Here is a 5,583-nt window from a genome sequence, read left to right as displayed (position 1 = left end):
GGCCAGTGGGAAGGTGCCGGGCTGGTGCTGGGGCACTGCCACAGCCCTGGCTGCTGAACCCCTCCCTGGAGCCCAGCATCGCATCCCCCCAGGGCCCGGCCCAGCAAAGCCACTGGCGCCTCGTGGGGACGGGGAGTCTGCGCCTCCGCCACACATCCTTGGGGGTCACCTGTGTGCCCAGGACATGGAGAGGGGGGTGGCGGCAGCCGGGGATAAGCTCTGAGCCGGGGCTGCCCTTGGGGACACTTGTTAGTAGTATAGACTCATGTAGTATGCAAAAGTTTACATTCTAAAAAGAGTTAAATGTTTTCTCCAAATACAGTGCAATCCCCAAATGACATATGGAATATAGTAGGCTAATGTCAGAAAATGACATCTCTGTTCAGTGCACTATCAGCATGAGGTCAAGGGATTCTGAAGGGTCTCGTGTCTTTTACTCTTGAGAAACTCTGACTCAGATGTATAGGATGAAATTCAGCCCAATTAATGAATGGACTCCCTCTTCTGATAGGTTTCACGTTGATTTTCCCTGACTAACCAGGCTAAGAAAAGACCAGTTGGGAAGTATAAGTCAGAGGATGTTATCAGTTCCTTCTGGAGTGAAACCCAATCAGGATGTTAGCAGAGCGAAGTAAGAATCCCCAAGAGACAGAAAAGTGCTTTATTGCCTTCAGAGCACGTTCTGACTCATTGTTAATTGACAGGAGCCAAGTTAGACAAGGCAGGAACACAGCGATGGCAATACACAGAGCCATAGGTTTGCAGTGTAGATTCTGCACTGACGGCGTGAGCTGGGGCGTAAAACGCATGCTAAATTGTCCAACAAGAACCCCAAAGCACGGGGGATCCCAACACCCTCCCCAGAGCTTCTTGTTGTGCTCGGGACGGTGTAGGTGGCCCATGCCCACGTCTGCGCACTACCCAGCATCTCTGCTCTGAAAACAACAGGGCTGATCTCTGCTTTTACCAGCCCCTTCCCAGGGAGTTCCCGCAGAGTCAGGAGTGCAGCCTGTAGCTCTCCCAGTCACTGGAAGAACCTGAAGTATCTCTTTCCAATTTTACATGCTGTGTCTTTGACGATTAAACCTCGTGGCTCAGCCTAAATCCAGTTGCTGAGTAGCTGAGTAGACATCTAGAATATAGACATCTTTGCTATGGCCTTCTTCCCAGTTTCAGTCTGGCAAAAACACTTATTTTCACATTTAGCAGAATGGCCCAGACCTCCTACTATTTTATTTATTTATATTTGGCCCTGAAAGGGTTGGGCTCAGATCCAGGAAGGTAGTTAGGATCTTGATTTCAGCAGCGTATAGATTCTTTATATATTTATAAATGGTGCTTTTGTTCTCTTTCAAGGTCGTCCTGAAATTGCTGATACGTTAATACCTGTGTATATTCTGAAGTCTACCTCATACTCTTCCAAAACGGGTTGGTAACAGATGACAGGTATTTTTGAGGTGCTTATCAGGTTTCTGGTTTTCTGCCCTCAGTGTTGTGCTGTGCCTAGACTCCCAGCACGCAGTAAAGTGTCTGCTTCTAGGGCATTTCTTGCATGTAAAGAACCTGGAGGTACAAAACCACGACAGTCATATAATTAACTGTCATGTGTGTTGTCTTCTGCACCAGTTGCAATTCTCTGCTTCCAGTTGGCATGGACTTCTCTGGGTCCCCTTGTGCTGTTTCTGGTTCAATGGGTCTTGTTTCTGCAAATCTGGGGACATTCCTCTTTCACTGTGTGAGTTTCCATCCCGTGTTCACCTCAAAATTGCTTCTGCAAAGTGCTTGTTTTTTTCTTTCCACCCATTCTTCACAGAGGCTCAGAGGCCTATTTTATTGCCTGCCTTTGGAAGCCTGCGCTCAGGGTTGGCCTTCATATGAGGTCGGGATAATTTGGTAATCTTCCCCGGTATTTAATTGATTTCCTGACCTGTCTCAATGGGCCTATTTCAGGTACGTTCATCTCTCCAAATCTGCAGCTCTTATGAAATTACACAGTATTTCACCCTTCTTGTTTAAATAAATGAAATCACGTCTACTCAAAGAATACATTGCATCACGGCATGAAATATTGATCTCATCCACATTAAACTTATAAAATTAGGACAACTGTGAGGTTTCTGGAAAGATCCTCTGATGAGGGTCTGAACTGGACAGAAGAAGCGTGAGGGTACTTGTGTTTCCTGATCTGCACTAGAAACTGCACAATATGTCTTACTCGGATATAGGTATTTAACAGCAATCTGAACAGTATTTAGAATAAACAGGAGTCTTTGAGATGCCAAAATATTAGCAGATCGTGGGTTTCTCTCTTTTTAATTTTTTTTTCTGAAAGAAAAAAAAAAGGCATAGCCTTGAAGGACACCTGGTGTTACTACGGACCAGTCCTTAACCTCACTGACCCTTATTTTTCTCTTTACGTCACTGACCCTTATTTTTCTGTCTTTACTTCATCTCACAGCCTCAACTTGTCACAGCTGACGGCTTTATGACCTCTTGTCATTGTAGGCCTTCTCTCTTCATGTTTTGCTACTAGCTGTGTGAGGCTTTTCTTGCAATGTGTCACTGCTGCTTTTTCTTCTTTTTCCCTTTTTGATTTTTTTCTTCCTCTCTTTCTGCAAATGCTTTTGATTTTGATTCTGGTTACTTGTATCCTCACGCCACGTAGAGGTTGCAGAGATCATGGATGTCAAACAAGCCAGAAGTTTCTTGTTCTAATGCAGACTCATTAACCAGCTGTGAATATACACTGTGAATATAGGAATTTTTTAAAACTTTCCAAAATCTTTAGATTTCCTAATCCATTGTTGGATCAATGGATCATGGTCAGGTCTCAGCATACCGCACAGATTGCCGTGAGGTATTATTACAAAACATTTATCTCACAGGTCCCTGCATTTCATCGCTGATGTTAATTTCACAGTCTGACTCCAGCTTTGTTACCTTATGAGGCCATAAGCAAGGTAGTGCCATCATCATCCTTTTTACTGTTAATGGGATCAGAATCTTCTTTCGAAGGGCCTCTAAACTAATTTAATCTAAAGCAGAAAACATGATTTCATTTTTAAGGTATTATTACTATTAGTAGGTATAAAGCACGGCTTAAAAAGGTTTGAAAATGGTCAATTCCGGTTAATCTTATTCAGGCTAATTTCCTCCAGCTATCCTAATCTAGTCTCCAAACTATTTTTAGTAGTCACGGAGGTCCCATTCATGCCCACTTTCTCGTTAAAAGCTGCTTGATTTTCCTTCTTTTCCTTCCCGCTTTTCCAAAGTCACTTTTGAAAGAAAGGAAAACCGGTTTTCCTTGAGGCAAGACTAGACAGAGGGCAAGGGACATGGAGGCATAACCCACTCTAAGGAAGGCCGTAATAGTAAAACTGCTGCTAATAAATGAGAAGCTCTGACAGGCTTTCCTAGAAGCCCAAGTGTAATCACCGAATTCCCAGCCCACCCCTTCCTCCTTGAGCAGTAAGTGGGTCAGTCCATTTTAAACTGCCTTTTTCAGCTCTGCGAGAGGATTTTTGGTCCCTTCTCAGGTGATTTGGCTGCCCATTTTCTTTCTAGATGCACAGGTTGCTTTGGGTGAGGAAGGCTGCTGGGCTGCTGGTGCTTTTTTATCTTAAAACGCGTAATACGGCGACCACCGACGTGACACGCCGGTCTCGCCTCAGCGCTGAGGGGCCTCCCGGAGGGACCCTCCCTCCCGCCGAGCAGGATGAGAGCTCTGCTCCGATTGGGCACACCTCCTTCTGATCCGGCTGTTCATTGGTGGACAGGGAAGCGCCTTTGCGAGAGCTCTGCGGCAATTGGTTCTTTACGGTGCCAGCTCTCCCGCCGTCAGCCCAGCCGTGAGGAGAGCAGGCTCTGGGCTGATGTGGGGCCAGGCGCGTGGCAGCCAATCAGGCGCGCCGGCGTCGTGGCCGCCGTGCGCCGCGCGGGATCCGTCCGCCGCGCGGGGCCGCCCGGTCCCAGGCCACCTGAGGGGCGGCGGCGGCGGCGGCGGGGCGGGCTGGGCGGTGGCCCCTCAGCCACGGCGCGGCGGGGAGCGGCGGAGCGGGGAATGCCTCGGGCCGCGGGTTACGAAAGTGAGGTAAAAATGGGAGATTTCAGGTTTGTTTCCAGTAGCCACAGGGAGTGCGTCAACGCCCGGCCGTGGCAGCTTCACCTGGAAGTCATGTCAGGTGTAATTCTGGGAGACCTGTAGAAAACCTGACGCAAAGCTCACCTTTACACCCCAGAGCAGGACAGACTGGGGGTAAGTTGATGTGGAGGGCTAGGGGCTGCCCTCGAGATCCCTGGCAGAGGGCTGTACTGACACTGATGTGTGCCGCAATACCTTGTATCCGAAGGCAGTACGTATATCCGCATCGGTTAGCAGTCTTGCTACTGTAATAAAAGTCTTGACATCCCAAAGGGCAAAAAAATGTGTTTTCCATAGGCATGCAGAGAGATGGAGTTTCTAGGTCGTTTTTCTCTGCCACAGGCTGCGGCTCCCAAGCCCAGATGAAACGGTGGAAGGGCCAGGCCCGGGCCTGGAGCAGGCATCCCGTGTGCCTGCTTTACCTCAGGCCTTGGCAGCCTGTCCGCGCCACAGATTTCACACCTCCACTGACCTCTCCCAGCGCTGCTGCCAAGGCAAGGGAGGCACTTAAAAGCAAATAATGTGGCCTATTTCCATCCCCAGCCTCTCTGAGTCCTCTGGGCTCTGGAGAGTTACTTGAACATACGCTATACGTACAGTCTTTCTTGAGGCAAGTCACTGCAGGATTGTTCAAGTCAAGTTGCCATGGCCTTCAAATTGAATAAAGTGGCAGTATTGCAGCAGCACAAAAATCGGAATGAAAGTTATAGGAAGTGTACTACTACTACTACGACATGTCTTTTACTTTCATATTTACACTGTATGCCTAATTTACCATCTAATTTGTGTTTTTCTAGGCTTCCCTGAATTAGAAGGGAAATCACGACCTTGAAAGTAACATTTACAGAAGCAGTACGTATGCACCGTGACTTGAGCGTTGCTATGGAGCACTTTGTTACCACCGCTTCTTGGTGAAAATCGGCTGTTGTGACATTGCAATTGCCAGTAAGAGCCAGACCTCGCATTTTGAAAGAAGAGAAGCAATCGATTTTAATCTGAGGTGCGAGCTCTGTAGGCAGAGCGCGTTACAAAAGCGTAACTGGGATAGTGAGGCTGTGGAGAAAGGCAGCTCTTGCCTCATTGTGGGTCCAAGACATCTGTCAGCGGAGACTGCTTCAGACCTGGGGGTGGGGGGGTGGAAATGCCAAAGCAGCAGCAGTTTTGCAGATGTGGAAAGAACGAAGCGATGGTGTGTCCCCCCCCCCCACCCCGCTGCCCGCACCGCGTGTGGTGGCCCTCAGGGGCGGCGGGGCTCTGCGCGTTAGTCCGGTGTTTCCGTCGCTCCCCGCGGCGGGGGCTGCCCTCAGGGCGGGGGCCGGGGGGATACGAGGCGGCCCCCAGTCGGGAGGAGCGCGGGGGCCGCTGCCGCCGGAGGGGAGGTACCGCTCGCCGGGGGGAGGCCGGGCGCTGCCGCCGTGAGGGGCCTCGCCGCAGCCGCTGCT

Source organism: Falco biarmicus, chromosome 1, assembly GCF_023638135.1.
Source record: "Falco biarmicus isolate bFalBia1 chromosome 1, bFalBia1.pri, whole genome shotgun sequence".
In the NCBI taxonomy this organism is placed as follows: domain Eukaryota; kingdom Metazoa; phylum Chordata; class Aves; order Falconiformes; family Falconidae; genus Falco; species Falco biarmicus.
Note: the sequence above shows the minus strand (reverse complement) of the source record.